Here is a 22072-nt window from a genome sequence, read left to right on the forward strand (position 1 = left end):
GCAGCAGAAAAGAAGAAAGAGGGTAGGAGCCGTAGGAGGAGGAAGGAGAGGAGGAGGAGAAAGAAGATGAAGTCTCGGAGGAGGTGAAAGTTGAAGAGGCGAAAGATGTCTCTGAGAAGGAGGAGTTAGAGGAGGAGGAGGAAGAAGAGAAAAGAGGAGGAGAAGGAAGAATAAGGAGGAAGAAGAGGAGGAGTGGCCAGCCAAGAGGAAAAATGGCTGTATCGTGTATCAGTCTGTAAGATGGATGGACTTTGAGAGTCTCCCTCTTATCCTCTTCTCTCTCTCTCTCTCTCTCACACTTTTCTTCTTCCTTCTCTACCTCTTTCTATCCTCCTTCTATTCCCCTTCCTTCTTCTTCTTCTCCTTCTCCTCCACCTCCTCCTCTTTCACTCCATTACGATCTTCCTTCTCCTCCTACTTTACTATCCTTCTTCTTCCATGCTCTTCCTCTTCCTCTCCTCCTTACCATCCTCCCACTTCTCTACCTTGCCATCCTCCTCTTCCTACGTCTCTTCCTTACCATCATCCTTTTCCTCCACTTCCTCCTCCTCTTCTCCCACTCCTCTTCCCCCTCCTCCTCCTCTTCCTCCTCCTCCTCCTCTTCTCCCACTCCTCTTCCCCTTCCTTCTCCTCTTCCCCCCTCCTCTTCTTCCTCCTCCTCCTCCTTCACCCTGACCTGATTCACTTAGACGATGAAATCTTGACCGGAGAAAATCTGGAATTGCAAATAGGTTGAGGAAAATAAGCGACCTGGAAATATAAAGATCCAGGGGAATAAGGACACGTGCTGGAAAAAAGATCTGGATTGGCAAATGGTGGACCTCTGGAAAGACCTTCAACTGGAAAACTGGAAGATATAATTTTATTTGCTGAGAATCTTATCGGAAAAATAAAAATAAAAATTTGTTGTTGGTGTTTAGATTAGGTTAGGTTAGGTTAGGTTAGGTTAGGTTAGGTTAGGTTAGGTTAGGTTAGGTTAGGTTAGGTTAGGTTAAAAGAGATGGGGTGTTTAAAGTGAAGATGTGGTTGATATAATACCATACATACACAGACACACACACACACACAGACACACACACAACACCAGGAAGCGGCTGTGTTGCAGTGGCCGCCTCTTGTATGCCAGGTGAGGCGTCTCTGAAGTGAGCCTCTCAGACCCCCACTTCTCTCACCGATTTAACACCTTACGATAAACACTCAGACTGTGAAGGAGGTGACGGCTGAGGCTCACAGCTTGAATATGTATGTATGTATGTATGTATGTATGTATGTATGTATGTATGAGTGATATATGTAGACACAGACAGAGTGAAACAGATAGAATGAATTAAATACTCAAGGTACACTAGAGAGAGAGACAAGCCTCAGGTTTAATATAATAAGCGGTCGTCGACATGTGTTATATAAGACACATTGAGGAAGCTACAGATAATACCTCGGTTACTGACAGACACGATGCTGGGTGGTGGGTGATGGGTGATGGTGATGGGTGATGGGTGATGGGTGGTGGGTGGTGGGTGGTGGTGATGGGTGGTGGGTGGTGGGTGGTGGATGATGGGTGGTGTGGTGGTGGTGGGTGATGGGTGGTGGGTGATGGGTGGTGGGTGGTGGGTGGTGGATGCTGGGTGGTGGGTGATGGGTGGGTGGTGGATGATGGGTGGTGGGTGATGGGTGGTGGGTGATGGGTGGTGGGTGGTGGGTGGATGATGGGTGGTGGTGGTGGTGGTGGTGATGGGTGGTGGATGGTGATGATGGGTGGTGGGTGGTGGATGGTGGATGATGGGTGGTGGGTGAGGTGGGTGGTGGGTGATGGGTGGTGGATGGTGGATGATGGGTGGTGGTGGGTGATGGGTGGTGGGTGGTGGGTGGTGGGTGATGGGTGTGGATGGTGGATGATGGGTGGTGGTGGTGGATGGGTGGTGGGTGGGTGATGGGTGGTGGATGGTGGATGGTGGGTGATGGATGATGGGTGGTGGATGGGTGATGGATGATGGTGGTGATGATGGGGAGAGGAGGACCAGGAAGCTTCAGCATGGAGACCAGGAAGCAGGCCAGGAGAATAGCGCCAACAAGGAGATGTCAGCTGTGTTGGTCTCTACCCACACGCATAATGGAGTCGAATTCCTCCCTCCTCACCCTCTACACCTACCACCTCCTCCTCCTCCTCCTCCTCCTCCTCCTCCTCCTCCTCCTCCTCCTCCTCCTCCTCCTCCTCCTCCTCCTTCCCTCTTCCTCCCCCTCCTCCTCCTGCTCTTCTGCTTCTTCCTCTTCTTCTTCCTTCTCTCATTCTCTTCTACCCACCTCCTCCTCCTTCTCCTCACCCACCCAATATTATCTCCCAACCTTCTCCCCACCAACCTATTCTCCCCACCTCTTTCTTTACCCAATATCCTCTCCTCCTCCTGCCTTACCCATTCTACTCTCCCCACCTCTACCCACCTACTCCACCCACTTATCCACTGTGACACCCACATCCTATGTCGACCCACCCATTGAACTGTTTCCGGACTCTTTTGTGTAGTACTGTTACAGCATCTCCCTCCCTCTCTCCTTCCCTCTCTCCTTCCCTCTCTCCTTCCCACTCTCCCCCGTCCCTCTTTCCCTCTCCTTCCCTCTCCTTCCCTCTCTCCCTCTCTCTCCTTCCCTTCTTCTTACCTTTCCCCTTCCTTCCTTACCTTATCTCTCCTTTCTTCCCTTCCCTTCCCTACCTTATCTCTTCATCCCTCCCTCCCTTTCCCCCCCCCTTCCCTCCCTCAACACCTGCAGGGAGAAGGGAGATGGGGCAACACACCTGTGTTCCATCATAACAAACACATCCTAATTATGTTAAGCTTCACCAAGGTCGATCAAGTTAAATATAAACTACTTAAGCGTGACGTAACTCTTAGATCATGGTTGACGTAGGTTATGTGTGACGTCACTTACTTATAAATTACTACCAATATGTTTGTGGCGTCACCTCTTTCTACCTCTTATATACAGGGTGTTCATAAATGATTACCCTAAGAACAGTATGTTCTCATGTTTTAAGCAGGGTAATCATTTATGGACACCCTGTGTTTCTGGTTACAATACTCGCCTGCTGTCCTCAAGGTCTCTGGTTCGATCCCTGGGCACCCACCCCATCCCCCCAAAGACCATTCAGCTGAAAATTGATGCCCTGGATGCTTAACTTTACAGTGAGGAAAATAAAAGGCTTTCTACCACACTGCCTCATTGTGTCTCAAACTCTTCATAAAAAAATAGTTTCTCAAAAGGTTTTGGTTAAATCATCTTCCCGAACTTAAGATGTGAGAAATTATCTAACCTAACCTTGCCTAACACTGACCTATGACCTGAAGAATGTTTAATCTTCACTACTACAACTTATGTGTTAAGTAATTTATGATTTACTACCACTTATAAATGTCCACCACTTGAATGTGTAATAGTAACATGTTGATTAAGTCATTATTCATTGATTTTCATTCATTCATATATTTTGTACTGTGTGGATAATCATTTCAAAGTATATATCCCATTCAACTTTCAACCTAACTCCCACCACTCCTGACCAAACTGATGGAAGGAGTTTTACGCACGTGGTATTATTTTCTTTTCCATTCAACTGTGGCTTAACGCACACTCTCACTCTCGTATACAACCCACTCAGCGTAAGTGCGTAGTGTAGCGCTGTAGTGAGAGTGTAGCGCCCACGCCCACCATCACCACTAACAACAGCAGGTGCGGTCAGTGAGGATGGTGCCAAGGTCATCTAAGAGTGCCAGGGGGAGGAGAGTGCCAGGGGGAGGAGAGTGCCAGGGGGAGGAGAGTGCCAGGGGGAGAATGCCAGGGAGTGCCAGGAGAGGGAGTGACAGAAGGGGGTGGGAGAATGCCAAGGGTGGGGAGAGAAAGGGGGGTACTCGAAGTGCAGTCTGCTAGCTGTGACAGGTGATATGGTGGGGTAGGGAGAGGGGAGGAGGGAGAGAGGGGAGGAGAGGAGAGCCACACCCCTCACTTTCTCCCTGCCCGCATCACCACTGTTACTAAAAGCCTCTCGCCTGGAGAGAGAGAGAGAGAGAGAGAGAACTTTTGTTTTTGTGGTGTTTTTGATAATTGTTTCTGTCTGTCTTTCTATCTGTTTGTCTCCTTCTTTATCTGTTTAACATCCTGTCTTTCGTTGTCTTGTCTCTCTCTCTCTCTCTCTCTCTCTCTCTCGGGGGGGTCGTTTAGCGGGTGTGAACTGAAGGTCATAGAGGCAATTAAACAACGTGTGTGTGTGTGTGTGTGTGTGTTTGTATGTGTGTGTGTGTGTGTGTGTAATCAGACTCACAAGCAATACCTCCTACACATTCAGACGACCACACACACACACACACACACACACACACACACACACACACATCCTAAAACATCACGACCGAGTTTTATAGAGTAATTGATTTTTATATTCGAGAACCATAAATATTCACTATATCTTAAGACAGACAGACAGACGGACTGACAGACAGACAGAAAGACAGACACCACGTCACACCAGACCTTCAGGGCCAGGTGAGCTAACAAGCCATTCCTTATGTCACCAATTGTCAGCCAGCCAACAGGAAGTGTATGAACCAGGAAGAGGAAGAAGAGAGGAAAGGAGGAAGTAACAACATGTGATGGTGACAATGGGAGGGAGAGAGAGGGAGGGAGGGAGAGATGGGAGGGATGGAAGGGTGAATGAGAGGGAGACATAATGAAAGCACAATGGCATGAATACTCTCTAAAGAAAAGATACAAGAGAGAGAGAGAGAGAGAGAGAGAAGGTGGGGGGAAGCCTGTGTTAAAGGGGGATGGGAGGGAGAGAGATAAGGGGGATGGAGGACAGACAGAAGGTGGGTGAGGAAACAGCTGGCTTAATAGTGTCAAGGTCGACTGTTACATGGTGTTCATCTATCTATCTATCTATCTATCTATCTATCTATCTATCTATCTATCTATCGAAAATTAACTTCACTGAAAGGCTCGAGGTTTTAATCAGTAAATATGTGTCGTTTACATTGAACGATCGGGAACTATCGTAGGTTTAACGACCATTAGCAGGTTCAACGACTTGGATCCAGAGGCAATTAGGGGTTCAACAGGTTCAACGACCAGAAAGAGAGAGAGAGAGAGAGAGAGAGAGAGAGAGAGAGAGCATAAACGAGGAAATGAGAGAGTAAGAGTGAGCCAGGCAACAGACACAAGGAAGTAAACAATTGAGTGAGAGTGAGAGTGAGAGAGAGAGAGAGAGAGAGAGAGAATGAGTCAGACAACAGGAACGAGGAAGTGGGTGAAAGATAAATATATCCTACAGGAGGTGTTAAGGAGGGAGACCTGTATCCCTCCTCCAGGAAGACAAAGATCACTTATACAAAGGCCATTAAAGTTCAGGGAGGGTCAGGAAGGGTCAGGAAGGTCACTTATGCAAAGTTCAATAAGGGTCAATAAGGGTCAGGAAGGGTCAGAAAGGATCATGAAAGGTCAGGAAAGATCAGGACGGTCACTTATACAATGGTCAATAAGGGTCAGGAAGGGTCAGGAAGGTCAGATGATGATGGTGACTCGAGGTGGCAACAGACGACAGAGGTCATGTTAGGTCACTAAGTGAACCAAAGTGAGATTAAGTGTCTCTAGTTATCGCTGGTGTCTAGTCATATTAGGTCAAAGGTCATACATACATATAAGGTAGCATAGGTTATAGTGTGTTATTAAATTAACTTCCGGGATTTTGTTTTGTTTTTTGTTATTGTAGAATGTACACTCCAAGGGGTTCATAACAAGGTTTTAAATATTGTTTTTGTAAGCTGTATTTATATATGTGTAAGGAAGGCTTTTATAGTATATCGAATTGGCTGTAAATCAGTGTCATGTAAAATTTATTCCTTGAACTTAAACATGTTTTGAGGGACACTTTTCTATCCTCCTAACTACACCTAATTGACGACACATACATACTATAAACACCTCCAACCTACACATACCTCCACATACAACCAACATTCAACCAACATACAACCAACATACAACCAACATACAACCAACATACAACCAAAACAAACATTACATCAATTTTAAACCTCATATCTTCCCTTTAAGGTTAATTAGACCGCACCTTAATTAGTAGCCATAATCTACACACCTGTTCAAGACGTCCTTTTGAGACCAGTGGCTAAAGTTTGTGAAGTGATATTGGTAGGAAGGGAAAAAGTCGCGATGTTGGGAACTTTTACCTGTGATATTTATCCCCAGTGAGGTATACCTATCCGTTCCTAATTAGATCAGCAGGTATGAAGGTGAGTGGGTCAGTGGTAAGGTGATGGACGAAATTGTGTACTTTTTCGATAGTGAGGTTAAAGGGGGGAGGGGTGTCCAGAGAGAGAGAGAGAGGGGGTGTCACACGAATGTTAGGTGTATATATGAGAATGTATGTATGTATGTATGTATGTATGTATGTATTTATGTATGTAGTTTGTAATGCGTATATGTATGATGTGTGCGTGTGTGTGTGAATATATGAATGCTGTATATCTTAATAAATACAATTTCGCTTTTATATGCATTGAATATGTAACACACACACACACACACACACACACACTCAAACGTACATATAAACTCACATCAGCTGACACTAGTGCAGTCTCTTTCACATTTTGTCCTAAAATCGATGAAAATCCCTTAAATCTTTGCATTATCGACCTTAGCCAGCCAGTCCATAGAGTCTAGTATCAGGCGCACCCCATCTGGCGGCAGCAGCTGTGTCAGGGAATGTAGTAATTGCATTAGGATTTGGTTTGTGGGAGAATGCAGTTGCCGAGTTACAATAGGTATGCTATCGTCCTTTGGTATTGGGGGAGGGGGAGACTATTGGTGGTGATGATGGAGAAGTCTAGTGTTGGTGGAGGAGGAGGAGGCTGGTGGTGAAGAAGGATGGTGGTGGTGGTGGTGGTGAGTGAGGCTGGTGATGATGGTGAGGGTGAGGGTGGAGATGGTGGTGGTGGTGAAGAAGGATGGTGTTGGTGGTGGTGGAGGAAGAGGCTGCTGGTAAGTGGTGGAGGGTACAAGGATGACGGTGTGTAACAGATACATGTAAGATAACTCCCTAATTAAGACTGCCGTGTGTGTGTGTGTGTGTGTGTGTGTGTGTGTGTGTGTGTGTGTGTGTGTGTGTGTGTGTGTGTGTGTGTGTGTGTGTGTGTGCTGTGTGTGTCTACCTAGAATCTAATAATCCTACATCCCATTTCATTTACCTGTTCATATACCTGACGAAGGAATAGAATCATATGCCAGAGTCCTCGGTCAATGGGGACACCTGACTGACTAGAGAGAGAGAGATGATCAGAGGCAAAAAGGACGGAACAAATTTCTACTTTAGTTCTGCCTGATAGAATAATGATGACACCTGCCGGATATAGTTATAGCCAGGAAGAAGGGAGAGGTAAGCCAAGACAAGCCAGACGCAGAGATACATGAATGTGTGTGTGTTTGTTATTGTAGCTCAGGGGTGGGGTGGGGTGAGGTGGGGGTGGGGTGGGGTGGGGTGGGGTGAGGTGGGGTGGGGGGGGGCACCAGGACATTATCGTTGCTTCCTGGGACACACAATTGACTCAGCCTTGGTTGGGTGGCATTCATCTACTGAGGACGATCCACTCCTCCCTGATACCTCACAGCTCGGAGGGGTGAGGGAGAAAGGGGGGGGAGAAACACGAGTCATAGAGCGAAAGGAGGAAAATGGAGGAGGAAGAGGGGAGTGGGGAGGAAGAGTGGGGGGAGGGAGGAGGAAAGGGGGCAGAAAGTCACAATCAGGGCGAATCTCCCCTCACACCTCATAGGCGATGAGGAGAGAGAGAGAGAGAGAGAGAGAGAGAGAGAGAGAGAGACTTCCATTAAAGACAAACGCCCAAAAAATCACTAAAACGAAAGAAAAACATTAAAATTTTCCTTCCATCCAAATAAGTTCATTATATATTTTTTCTTCGATTCTTATCCTTAGAATTATATCTTTCATTTCTTCTTTCACTACTTCTTTCACTAAATTACTTCACTAGCTTCCTTCACTAACTTCTTTCACTAAATTACTTCACTAACTTTTTTCACTAACTTCCTTCACTAACTTCTTTCACTAAATTACTTCACTAACTTTTTTCACTAACTTCCTTCACTAACTTCCTTCACTACTTCCTTCACTAACTTCCTTCACTAACTTCTTGCACTAACTTCTTTCACTAACTTCTTTCACTTCTTTCACTTTTAAAAGATACTGTAGAACTTGTGATGGTTATTTGCATGAAAGAAGGTGAAAGAAGATCAACCAACTCCATTAACAGACTCAAGTGAAAGTTTCCTCTCTCCGATGGTCTTAATGAGAGAGAGAGAGAGAGAGAGAGAGAGAGAGAGAGAGAGAGAGAGAGAGAGAGAGAGATAATTTAAGTTACTCTGTATGAGGTGAGACGTGTTATTTTTCTCGATATTATTATAATTTAAAGAATATCATTGTAATTCTGTATAATATTTGGGGGGGTTGAAAAATTACCATAAATCATTAAAGAAAATCACATTAAAAAAAACTATTAAAAAAAACTAAAAATCCTTAAAATAAAATTAAAAAGTAGAAAAAATAAATAAAAATATATCGTAAATTTCAATGTTACCAGATTTTTGGTTTAAGTTAACGCAACTTAATGTGACGTAATGATTGCAAGTGTTGCCAAATCATGTCCACACAATCTTGCATTATTAACCACGCTATTTAATACCTCCCTAACGATCGAATTTCAGTGACGTCATCAAGTTCATTTAAGCCACAACAACAATGGAATGGGTTTGTTTACTTCACCCCCGAGGTAAACAATGTCTCCGTATTAAGAGGTCAAAGGTCAAGCATATAGGATCAACAGTCAAGAGGGCTTTAGTTGACCTCCCAAGGACCACCAAATAATGCCTTTTGTTTTGACTGTTTATTTCCGAGTTGTATAGACGCGTATATTCAGGGTCTTAATATATTCTTAGAGTATATAAATTAAAGGACAGAATTAATTTATATATATGAATGTATATAGTAAGTGTTTATATAGTTTAAACTTGAATGAGAGATGGTCATGGGGGTTTGAAAAAGAGATTTATTTCATGGTTCAAACGCTTGGTGATATACGGTTCACATTACGGCCAGGCAAATATATATAGCGGTTTGATCTACTAAAGCACCGGAGAGTGAGTTACATTTACGGAAATTTTATTAACGATACACGCAGAAAAATATTTATACACAAACGCATAAACATTAAAAAGTCATTCACATAAACGCAGGCTTACAAAGAAATACACACACACACACACACACACACACACACACACACACAGATACACCTGCACAGAAACACACATATATACAAACAAACAACACAGACTGCGCTACTCCCTCGTATGTCACCGGAATTGGATTTACAATGGTCCGTTTTGACGGGCCTGAGGCTGCAGTCAACCCCGGATATTGTGGCATCTCTGTGAGCCTCTCCCAGGAAAATGAAGGTCCTCCAAAGATTATTTTTGCCATAAACACACACAAACACCAGAATCCCTCCAATAAACCTCAAGTTTATTAGACTTTTAAGCAGCTGAGAGTCACATTTGCAATAACGCGGACGTATGCTTGATATTGATCCCGCCATGGATGAAATATTGGCAGCTGCAGAACATAACATTACTCTGCCTCAGGGTGATATAATAACGTGGTGCTGTTCCTGATTGTTCTGTTAATGCCTCTCACTATCTATATTAACCCCCGGGGATAATATATAAGACTCCAAGCTGCACCACAATCCTCACTCTTGGAGTCTAATTACGGGTCTTGTTTGAGCAACGATGCGAGAAATTTCTCTTCACGGCGACAAACCTCTTGACCGAACTCTGTTGACAAATGGAAGATAAAGGTGCAGACTTCGATGTGGCGACAGTTACTACGAGGTCACATTTTTCTAAAGTTACCTGGCGACTTGAATTTACCTAAAGCCTGATAATACATAGTTGTGTATATCTTACGGTAAATAGGTTGTATCTTACGTTAAATAGGTTGTGTATACTTACGTTAAATAGGTTGTGTATATCTTACGTTAAATAGGTTGTATCTTACGTTAAATAGGTTGTGTATATCTTACGTTAAATAGGTTGTGTATATCTTATGTTAAATAGGTTGTGTATATCTTACGTTAAATAGGGATAATTGGATAATATGTTTTAAAAGGCAACTGAGGTTTTATTCTCAAATAGGGATAACTTGTTCTTTTTATTGTTACAACTTCATGAAAATTAATTTGTATATGGCAAAATCTCCAGATGAAATTATAAGAGCTTAACTGCCTATATATATATATAAAAGTACATTAATATTCCCATAAGTATTAAAAATAAATAGCAGGATTTCACACACACACACACACACACACACACACACACACACACACACACACACACACACACACACACACAACCTTGACATAAAAGTTGTGTGGCAAACGTGACAACCCATCTTAGCGGAGGTGTGTCACGTAGCAGCTGTTGTGGTACTAGTTATTATAGCTGTATCAACTAGGAGGAGAGGTAGGGAGGTGCTCAGGGCTCAAACCAACTACCATTGAGATAAAAGATGAGCTTTGTATTTCCTTACATATCAATAAACCGAACACTACAGAGAAAGGCAAGACAAGGAAGCTTCTCAACCCTTGCTAGGCGCTGCCACACTCCACTGAAAGGCCACAACTTCCGCCGCGCCCTTCTCACCTCACGTCCCAACACCTTAAGAATTTTCTAACTTTATGACACAAGATCAAGGAACCATACCGAGCCTCCCTTTATTCCCGGACAAGTTAAAGCTGACACTAACTGGGTTACGGCCGAGACAGTCTCCTCACTGCCCTGGCCTCCTATTAATTCCTAAAATCTCCAGACGTGACTTTCTTACCAACGACTGGAATGGAGATGTTGTGGAAGAGGGTAAGAGGCGTGGGGATGGTGTTTTGTTATTGTTCCTGTCTCTGTTTACTTGTGTCTCTGTTTACGTCTCTCTCTCTCTCTCTCTCTCTCTCTCTCTCTCTCTCTCTCTCTCTCTGTATTCATGTTTCTCCCAATACCGTTCTATCTCTCACTTTTACTGCCCCTCTCTCTGTTTCTCTCTCGCTACTCTCTCTGTGTCTCACTCTCTCACAACCCCTTTCACTCAACGTTTCCCACTCATCCATCTCCCTCTCTCTCCTCTCCCCCTCTCTCCCCTCCCTCATCTTTCTCTCTCACTCACCCTCTCCTCAATCATCCTTCAACCTCACCTTCTCTCTCCCCTTCTCTTTCTCTCTAACTCACTCTCTTCTTATACCTCACACCTTCCCTCTCTCTCTCTCTCTCTCTCTCTCGCCCTGAGCATGATACCAACATTTTTAACCTGGTTCCCGAATGTAACAACAATTTAAAAAAAAACAAAAATATTGTTGTAAATTTCCTGTTTGTTGGCAGTCTCCCGCGCTCTGCATGGCCGCCGAGGAAACTATGAGCGGCGAAAGTGTGCTATAACATACACCAGAGTCCCTAGGGATATGATCCTTACGTCAGGAGAGCAATGGAGTGATAATTGCTTTACCGGAATGTCAGTTCGAACGCCCCTACCACCCGGGAGACGTGACGCCATTGGTCGCTGGGATAGATAATATTGTCAACATTGTGAGGTACAGTATTGTTGTCTGCTAGTAAATAACGCGTCACTACAGTATTCTTGCCTGCTAGTAAATAACGCGTCACTATAGTATTGTTGTCTGCTAGTAAATAACGCGTCACTACAGTATTGTTGTCTGCTAGTAAATAACGCGTCACTATAGTATTGTTGTCTGCTAGTAAATAACGCGTCACTATAGTATTGTTGTCTGCTAGTAAATAGTCACTATTGTTGTCTGCTAGTAAATAACGCGTCTACTACTAAATAAGTATTGTTGTCTGCTAGTAAATAACGCGTCACTATAGTATTGTTGTCTGCTAGTAAATAACGCGTCACTATAGTATTGTTGTCTGCTAGTAAATAACGCGTCACTATAGTATTGTTGTCTGCTAGTAAATAACGAGTCACTACAGTATTGTTGTCTGCTAGTAAATAACGCGTCACTATAGTATTGTTGTCTGCTAGTAAATAACGCGTCACTACAGTATTGTTGTCTGCTAGTAAATAACGCGTCACTACAGTATTGTTGTCTGCTAGTAAATAACGCGTCACTATAGTATTGTTGTCTGCTAGTAAATAACGCGTCACTATAGTATTGTTGTCTGCTAGTAAATAACGCGTCACTATAGTATTGTTGTCTGCTAGTAACGCGTCACTACAGTATTGTTGTCTGCTAGTAAATAACGCGTCACTACAGTATTCTTGCCTGCTAGTAAATAACGCGTCACAAGCTCCCAAAAATGATTTCTATCGTATACTCAATGAAGGACAGACACCTATAGTGACTTCAGTGTATAGAACTACTTAACTGATGAGGGAAGTGACTTTAGACAGTGTGTGTATAAAGCACTAGTAGGCAAAGGGTGGTTGAATTCTACAGTGAAAACACGAAGCGAAGTGCATTGGCACACACACACACACACACACACACACACACACACACACACACACACACACACACACACACACACACACACACACACACACACACACACACACACACACACACACACACACACACACACACACACACACACACACACACACAGCCTCTTCTCTCGGGTTCCTTTACCACTCACATGTGGAAATTGAAATCGACGGATTGGTGGAGGGTTGGCCATCAAACTGTACAATGAATTTAGTCCCTACTGCCATCTATATATAATGTATTACTCTCTCACTAGCGGGTCAGGGGGGGACATCAGGGGAGAGGGGGGCAATAAGTATAGCTGGCGAGTGTGTGATATGTTGAGTTTGGTAATCAGCATCGAGTAAGTAATAACAGTGTCTGAACTACAATGTAAACACTAAAATTGTTTAGCCAGGGATGGGGTAGTCTTGTGTGGTTTACGAGAATATAAACTTCTCCCAGGTACTGACTCTTGTATCAGCACTACCAGCCTCTCTCTGTGTGTGTAGGACCCAGGAGTCTTGAGATAATGTAGTTGTCTTATGCCACACTGCGGTAGTTGGTGCTGGGTGGTTGTGGTGGAGAGGTGGGGATGGTTGGGTGTGGTGGTGGTGGAGAGGGGGGATGGTTGGGTTGGTGGTGGTGGTGGTGGTGGTGGAGAGGTGGTGATGGTTGGGTGCTGCTGGTGGTGGTGGTGGGCTAATATTATCCATTATCAACACCGGTAAGTGACTTGTGGCTCCAGCGAAAAGTTTTCCCAAAAGTCTCTGATCAAATTAATATCACAGATGCACTCTCTCACTAACTTCTCACTAACTTCTCACTAACCTCTCACTAACCCCTCACTACCCTCTCACTAACCTCTCACTACGCTCTCACTACCCTCTCACTACCCTCTCACTACCCTCTCACTTAAGGGCTTAACATTAAATCAAACAAATTTACCCACATTTGTAAAAAAAAATAAATAAACAAATAAAATAAAATAAAATTATAAATCCCATTACTGCCCAAAGTACAATACCAAACTCACTTATTACCAAACTGTCCTGTTCGTTTCCGGAATCGCTCAAGTGGTTCATCAGAAGACGAGGGAATACACAAATGCTGAGTTACCGAGAAGCTAGTGGCAGGCCTTCGTTAATACACAAATGCCGAGTTACCGAGAAGCTAGTGGCAGGCCTTCGTTAATACACAAATGCCGAGTTACCGAGAAGGCACAGTGGTGGGCCTTCCGTGAGCGTGTTATATTAACTTCTCGGAACATGCTACCTGGCCAAGCTGTGTCCAATCTCTGATGAAGGTGGGAATAACGAGAGAGAGAGAGAGAGAGAGAGAGAGAGAGAGAGAGAGAGAGAGAGATAGAATGAAATACGGGAAGAGGGAGAGAGAGATAGAATGAAATACGGGAAGAGGGAGAGAGAAAGGAGGGAAAAAAGAGAGAAAGACGGTAAAAGAGAGAGAGAGAGAGAGACGGGAAAAGAAGGCCAGAAGAGTAAAACAGTGAGAGAGTGAGAGACAAAGAGAGAGACAGAAAACCAGACAGACAGAAAGACAGACAGACAGAGAAATTAAAAGCCTAAAGGGTAAAAAAATATATTCACTCCAGGACATATACAACTTCCTGGTATAATCACTCGAATATTTACAAGGAGTTAAGTGTTGGATTCCCATGAGAGACGAATATTCGGGGAAATTTTAAACTTTCACCTCAGCTCTCACGGTGAAAGTTAAAGAAAGTAAACGAATCGAAGGAATTTATTAAGTTTCTTGGAAGTCGATTGTCGAGTTTATTTTGGCAGTCGAATTTTTTTTTAGTGTGATTTTACTTTTTATCGTAATTTTGCGTATATATCTTTGAATTGGTCTCTCTCTCTCTCTCTCATGTCTGTAACGAAATATTAATTACATAACCTAATCTAACACAACACAACATAACATAACAAGACCTAACCTAACCAATTAATTGGTATTTGCTTCGGATATTGCACCAATTAATGACTGGAAAAGCGCCGCTGATTGGTTCCTCAACTCCTTCGATATCCACTTCCTAGGTTATGATTGGCTGATTTTAAACAGTAATTAACTAGGGTAATCATCATCAATCATCATCATCATCATCATCAATCCTCATCATCATCATCATCATCATCAATCCTCATCATCATCATCATCATCATCATCATCATCATCATCATCATACCTCCAAGGAAGACATATCCGTGTAATAAAAAATAGGAAGTTTTAGAGGGATTCAGAGTTTGTGGGTCCGAAAAAATCCTTTGGAGAGCCGAATGGAAATTGGAAAGCAATGCCAGGCTTCGGTGGGGGGAGGGGAGGGGTGAGGAGGAGGGGAGAGGAGGTGAGGTGAGGAGGGGTGAGGGGGGTGAGTGTGGGGATTTCCTTGATACTAGTGTTCTTCGTTGGCTAAGTCTTTCTGTGAGGGAGGGGGAGGGAAGACTTGGAGGGAGGGGAAACTTGGGGGGGGGGGGCTTCGGGGGGAGGGACTTGGGGAGGGAAGGACTTAAGGAACTATAGAAACAAATGCTTCTACTGGATACTAGGAAGATTATATGTTTATCTTTAGTTAAGTTACTCAGCCGGATGATTAGCTTTCATTACTTACCGTCACGAATAACTTTGAGTTTATTGGTATCTCTGTCGGGCGGACGAGTAACACCAAGGGTCTACGAGTAACCCCAGGGTCTACGAGTAACTCCAGGGTCTACGAGTAACTCCAGGGTCTACGAGTAACCACACACACACATAAATGACACAGCCTCAACAGCGAGAGCCCTGATGGACGCTACGTTTAAGCTGTATCTTACTATGAGGATGACACACGAGCCAAGTTTGGAACAAGACCTCTCCCACCATCCTCACTACAGCTCCGACCCAGTGTGTGTGTGTGTGTGTGTGTGTGTGTGTGTGTGTGTGTGTGTGTGTGCGTGTGCGTGTGTGTGTGTGTGTGTGTGTGCGTGTGCGCGTGTGCGTGTGTGTGTGTGTGTGTGTGTTTTATAGGGCCGTCTTCAGCAACTGTGGGCTATTTTTAGGCTGGACGACCAGTTATAGTCTTACTTATGATCCAAGTTTCAGCATGTGACATAGTTTTAACCGTGTGACCTTGCTTTAAACTGAATCTGACCCAGTTTCAGCAGGGAAGGGTGGCGGTAACACACACACACACACACACACACGTCAGGGGAACATCCACCTTGTAAACTGTTCTTTGATCCAACATACCTTTCCACTTAACGACTCTGTATTGTCTATAGAAAGTTTCTCATCTTGGTTAGGTTAGGTTAGGTTAGGTTAGGTTACGTTAGGTTAGGTTAGGTTCGCGTTTCGATGGGTATTCCTAATCTTCAGGTAAAATAAACTTTGGTGTCTAATCTTCATGTGATCTAATTCAGCTCTACCGTAATTATACCCCACGTAAACGTAATTTGGGGATATATTGAATTCAACCTTTCCGTTAAGCTGTCTGTCTGTCTGTCTATGTGTCCGGAGAGACGAAATCGTTTCAGTACAACAACTCTATTTTCCACCCACCGATCACCATGGAATTTAGGGAATATCTCTCTCTGGGTTAGGGGAATTTCCCTATTGATTATGGGGATGGAGGGTCAAAGGTCAAGGTCAGTAGGGAATAGATAGGGAATTTTGGAATCACCTTCGTAAGATATTTCCTGCTCTCTCTCTCGCTCTCTCTCTCTCTCTCTCTCTCTCTCTCTCTCTGGTCAGCTGGTTCAGTATTATCAGGACAACGCTCCCAATCACTGGACTACCCTCTGCTGTAATTGCTTCATTCAGATGCACCCGCTCGTTAGGATAGCCCGGTCTCCTCCTCCGTCCCTCTCTCCTACCACCACACCTCACTCTAACCCTCCCCCTCCCACTCCAACCCTCCCACTCCCACTCCAACCCTCCCACTCCAACCCTCCCCCTCCCACTCCAACCCTCCCCCACTCACTCCACCCCCTCTTTTCTACCACGATATGCAGCGAGGTATAACATTCACAGCAGTACTAGTAACCAATAACAGCATCAATAACAGCAATGAACAGCAATTGGACGATCAGAAACAGCAACTCCACTCGCCACAGATCACAGTATGTAAATGTGGACAATATAACATGTACAATATGTGGCCAGACATAATGGCCAGACATACTCTTACACAACGTTCTAGATTGTGAGAAAATAGATCGTTTTAGAAATAGATTCAAGTGTGTGTGTGTGTGTGTGTGTGTGTGTGTGTGTGTGTAAACTATGGACAAGTTTCTTTACGCCATTGGGAACCTGGATGTTAATCGATTTGCGGATCTTATTCCGGGGTAATGGTTAGCCAGTGCAGTTGGCAAGTTGTCCGGTCTTCTCGGACTATTCCTTAACACTGGGTCACGCAGCTCGTTAACTTAGGGTGTGGTTGTTATGTTGGCGACAGCTTCTAAAACAAATTCACGCCTCGGTGGCCCTTGGGCCAGCCATCGTCGTTACACGAGGGGCATCCATTATTAACATCATCAGTAACACCAACATTTAGTAACAACAAGAACAATAACAACAACAACAACAGCAACAACAACAACAACAACAGACAAACAGAAACAATCCAGTACAGTCTACTAGTGACAGCTGGGAGGGGGAGAGGCAGGATGCTGTAGACACCAGATGAATGTACGTACACAGGCAGTCTGTCTGTACTTGTTTAGGTGTGTGTGTGTGTGTGTGTGTGTGTGTGTGTGTGTGTGTGTGTGTGTGTGTGTGAACTTGACAGGCACAGTTCCCTCCCTAAAAAAAAAAAGAGACAAAAATAGAATGAAAAAGGGCGGAAACAAACGGAAAAACAAACAGAAAAAATATAAAAACTGAAACAAGTTTATAACAATCCTCCCTCCTCCCTCCCTCCCTCCCTCCCCACCCACCTCCCACCCACCTCACTACCCACCATCCCTCACCCCTTCCCCTACCCACCCTCCCTCCTCCTTCACCCCTACACATTAAAAAAAGATGTTAAGTAATACATTATCCCTGCTGTTCGCCCATTACTGTAACCTAGCCCCATTGTCCCCTTGATAAATGGTTATTACCTTCGTCACTACATTAATCCCCGCCAGGAATAATAGAGTCGGGAATAAATGTCCAAAAAGGGGGAAAAAAGGGGAAATAAATGCGGTAACCAAAAAAAAAAAAAATAAATAAAAGAGAATTACGTTAAAGAATTTTTGTATCAACGAAAAGAATAAAAAATTGTTCCAGTGAAATTTAGGGTAAAAAACGTAAATAAATAAATAGAGGAAAATAAAATGCTTCAATATGCCTTCTGAACCTAACCAACAACACTCACTAATACCCCAACTGACCAATGATATCGTCGCCCCCATGATGTACCTGGTTTTTCATTGGTCAGTTTTTAGAGGGAGGGATGACGGTAAAAGAGATTCATTTTACTTGGAAGGTTATATTGCTTACTTGGTTTGAGAATTATGCATCTACAGGTAAAGAATGTTAATAACTCTTAGCACAGGTGTGGACTCGGGGTACAATTACAGGTACAGGTATACAAGTACAGGTATTGTATATGAAAGGAGCAACAATAACAATAATAACCACAACAACAACAATAATAATAATTAATAATAACAATAATAATAACAACAACAACAATAACAACAACAACAACAACAACAACAACAACCATAACAACAACACTCTCTCCTCTCCTTATTAACAACATAACAAGAGATGGGCCAATAAGGGGTTAAGTTTGACCCTTATACACAAGAGGTAAAAGGTTCAGGTAACTTTCCAGGTGTGTCTTACCTCTACGGCCAAACTCGAGTCTAATTAAAACTTGATCGCAAAGTGACGACTTGAGCCCCGTTACCCGAGTCTTGGAGGCTTTACTAATCCTTGAACCTACCCAAATCTAACCTAAGCTAACCTGACCTAATCTAACCTAACCGATAAGAGAGGGACCCATATGATACCCACAATCTCCCCATAGATTTAGGAGCATTTGCTGGAAACAAGGCTCACAAAGTACTTGGGTTCATACAAAGGAGTGTTCGTTACAAGACCAGCGAGGTCATCTTAAAACTATATCTTGCGCTTGTGAGACCTCACTTGGATTACGCAGTTCAGTTCTGGTCACCGTACTACAGAATGGATATAGAATCCTGAGAAAGAATTCAGGGGACAATAACAAAACTAATCCCGGACATTAGGAACCTTGAGTACAGAGACAGGTTAAAGCATCTTAATTTGCACTCCCTCGAGAGACGTAGAGTGAGGGGCGATATGATCGAGGTGTATAAATGGGAGTCAGGGCTAAACAAAGGTTACATTACAAAGGTACTCAAACTATCCAACCAGGAGGGAACTTGTAACAATGATTTTAAATTAGACAAATTTAGATTTAGGCGCGAGATAGGTAAACATTGGTTTGGAAATAGAGTAGTGGACGAGTGGAACAAGTTACCAAACATCATCATTAACTCGAATACGCTGGATAGCTTCAAACATAGGTTGGATGGATATATGAGCAATAGGGGTTGGGTGTAAACGGGACTGTCCAGTATGGGTCAATAGGTCCGCTACAATTCCTCCATTCTTATATTAACACACCCCAGGCAGCATACCTCCCCAGACCCTACATCACTTCACCAACCAACCACATCCTCTTGAGTATAACCCTTGGCATCATATATCTATTATAAGCCTTCAATAACTCACTATAATCCCGATAATTCGCATAATGAAGGCATAACTACGGCATTATCTGCTATTATGTGTAATGTATTGCATCTTAGGTCGAGAATTACCTAACAATATCCCTAAAAAAAGGTCCTTAATGTTTGTTATTATACGTTGGGGTTATTTCTGATAGCGTGGTTGTTGTTATTGTTATTATTATTATTATTATTATTTGTAGTAGTAGTAAAGTGATAGTAGTAGTAATAGTAGTAGTAGTAGCACCAAGTCCAACACCTAGTAAATCCGGTAAGCAACAGGTAATTGCCAACCCAACACACGTCGGCTGCAGGTGAGTTACCATCACCTATATATCACGACACAGGAAGTGCATTTGAGTCGCCCTTTTGACCGTGTCGCTAAATCCCAAGAGATGAGGAGAGAGAGAGAGAGAGAGAGAGAGAGAGAGAGAGAGAGAGAGTATACAACGTAAAGAAACAATTTAAAGAGCTGGAATGATCTATCTGTCTATCTATCTATCTATCTTCTCTGATCGACCAGCACAGGTAAAGGAAGGGTTTAACGACACAGGTAGATCGGTCAACGTAATTACCGCACCTGAACACTCTCTTACCTGTTCTTTCCCTCGGGGTGTCAGTGAGTTATTTACCTTTATCTGGTAACAATTATTTCCCTCTACCTGTGTGTGGGGGGGGGGGATTATATGTTTTTATCTGGTAACAATTATTTATTCCCGTTTATGTGGTAACAGTTATTTTTCTCTGCCTGTATACTGGTTAGGTTCTGGTTAGTTTTTGGTTAGGTTAGGTTTTGGTTAGGTTAGGTTAGGTTAGGTTTTGGTTAGGTTAGGTTAGGGTGTTTAATCATCAGTTGAAATAAGCTGGGGTGCCTAATCTACATGTGCTCTAGTTGAGGTTGTTATTGTTATTAGGTCACGAGGTCACACGAGGTCACGAGAGGTCACGAGGTCACACGAGGTCACGAGAGGTCAAGAGTCGTGTTTATATCACTCCACCGACATTACTTTCTAATCTGATTGCACTTGAGCGAGACACAACATCACTCAGGATGGTATTTTTCCCAGGCTGTCTCTCACCTTTGACCTTTTGACCTTGACAGACAGACAGACAGACAGACAGAGAGAGATTTGTAAACAGACAGGTACATATGGACAGACAGATAGATAGATAGAGTAAATGGAGACAGAGAGACAGCGAAAGACAAACAGAAACAGACAAAAACACAGACAGACAGAAAAAGACAGACGGGCAAAAACACAGACAGACAGACAGACAGACAGACAGAGAAGCCAATTAGCAATATCTTATTCTACACCACTACTAAAATAGCTCATTAAACACAGCCAGCTTTTACCCTCTTAATTACTCAACCCGTCAATAATAGCTCACGGTTCGACGCGATATTACAAAATGATTTAGGAGTTATTTATTATTTTTTTTAGGGCAGTGGGGGGTGGTTATTATTACATAATTAACCTGTAATATTTCATCACTTTAGAGGGATAATGAAGAGAGTTGAGCAATGTGGGTTAGTGGAGGTGTGTATGTTGGTGTTCTTGTTATTGATTTGTTGTTCTTGTTGTAGTTATTGTTTTTATTATTATTAGTAGTAGTAGTAGTAGGAGGCCACGTTTCAAATAAATAGTAATAATAGTAGTAGTAGTAGTGGACAGTAGGAAGCAGCAGACGCAGTACAGTAAGCAGGTGCAAGCAGACACACAGGAAGGAGTGTGGTGAGGTGGATGACACACGAGAGAGAGAGAGAGAGAGGAAACTGCCAACTCACCACCTGCAAAATACCACTTGGTAATCTGCCTCATCATTAACGAGAATTAAATCGCGAATGTTTTAAACACTCCATCGTGGGGTTTTTAAAGCGAGATAAATCACTATATATCTTAACTACTAGTAATATCACTACTTTACTATCGACTATGACTACAAATACTTATAATAGACCTAATTAAAGTATTATAATTATACGCAGAGTTAAAGTTTCGTCGGTAAATAATAATTCGTCAACATGGGAAAATTTCTCTGAGTATTATATAAGTAAGATAGTGTTGCCAGAGTTACGAGACCATGAGTTTAAATATTTTCATTAATAACTATAATTTGTATTAATATTTCGGTAATTAAACTATATTCATCACTTAGAGGGTTGGAATATTAATAATTAGAGAGTGATGCAGGTGTTCTATCTATAGTAAAGAAGGTTAATTAAAAGGTTAGTAATTAACTCACCTGACGTATGTGGCATCGTTGTCCAGGTGTGGTGATCACGTTTTCTGTGACGTTTAACTACCGTGTCAACACTAAATTAGTCTTTAATATCGTCTTTTCTCCCTCTTACGAGTCCTTTCTGTACTCAACAGTTAAGAGTACAGTCACTGATGGTAATTTTGTTTGAGTACAACCACTGTTAATAATGTTAGTTACACAAAAACACATAAATCACACACACACACACAAAAAAAACACTATTTACACTTCAGCTGGCGGCCGTGCACTGCCTGGAGGCTCTTCCAGTCGAGATAACCTCACCTACGCCTTGCGTCTGATTGGTCGTTGATATCATTTTCAAGTTTCTAATTGGTCACTTCTAATCTTTTCCTTATCTGTGATTGGGTCACTTGCAGCCCGTCTCATTTTTACGCTTGTTATCGTTACATATTTCTACAACGAAGAGAAAATTGTATAGTTATTCTCACTTAAATATAAAGT

General features: G+C 43.0%; 1 long non-coding RNA gene across 1 annotated transcript in view; it reads right to left on the minus strand.

The window, feature by feature from the left end:
- LOC121878829 overlaps positions 1–21843 on the minus strand; it is a 151694-nt gene extending 129851 nt beyond the window's left edge. Inside the window, exon 1 of the long non-coding RNA XR_006091234.1 lies at positions 21593–21843. This is a non-coding gene — a long non-coding RNA (uncharacterized LOC121878829). The remainder of the gene's footprint in view (positions 1–21592) is intronic.
- Between the last annotated feature and the right edge of the window lie 229 nt (positions 21844–22072).

The sequence above is a fragment of the Homarus americanus genome, unplaced genomic scaffold (assembly GCF_018991925.1).
Source record: "Homarus americanus isolate GMGI-L3 unplaced genomic scaffold, GMGI_Hamer_2.0 scaffold47294, whole genome shotgun sequence".
NCBI classification, from domain to species: domain Eukaryota; kingdom Metazoa; phylum Arthropoda; class Malacostraca; order Decapoda; family Nephropidae; genus Homarus; species Homarus americanus.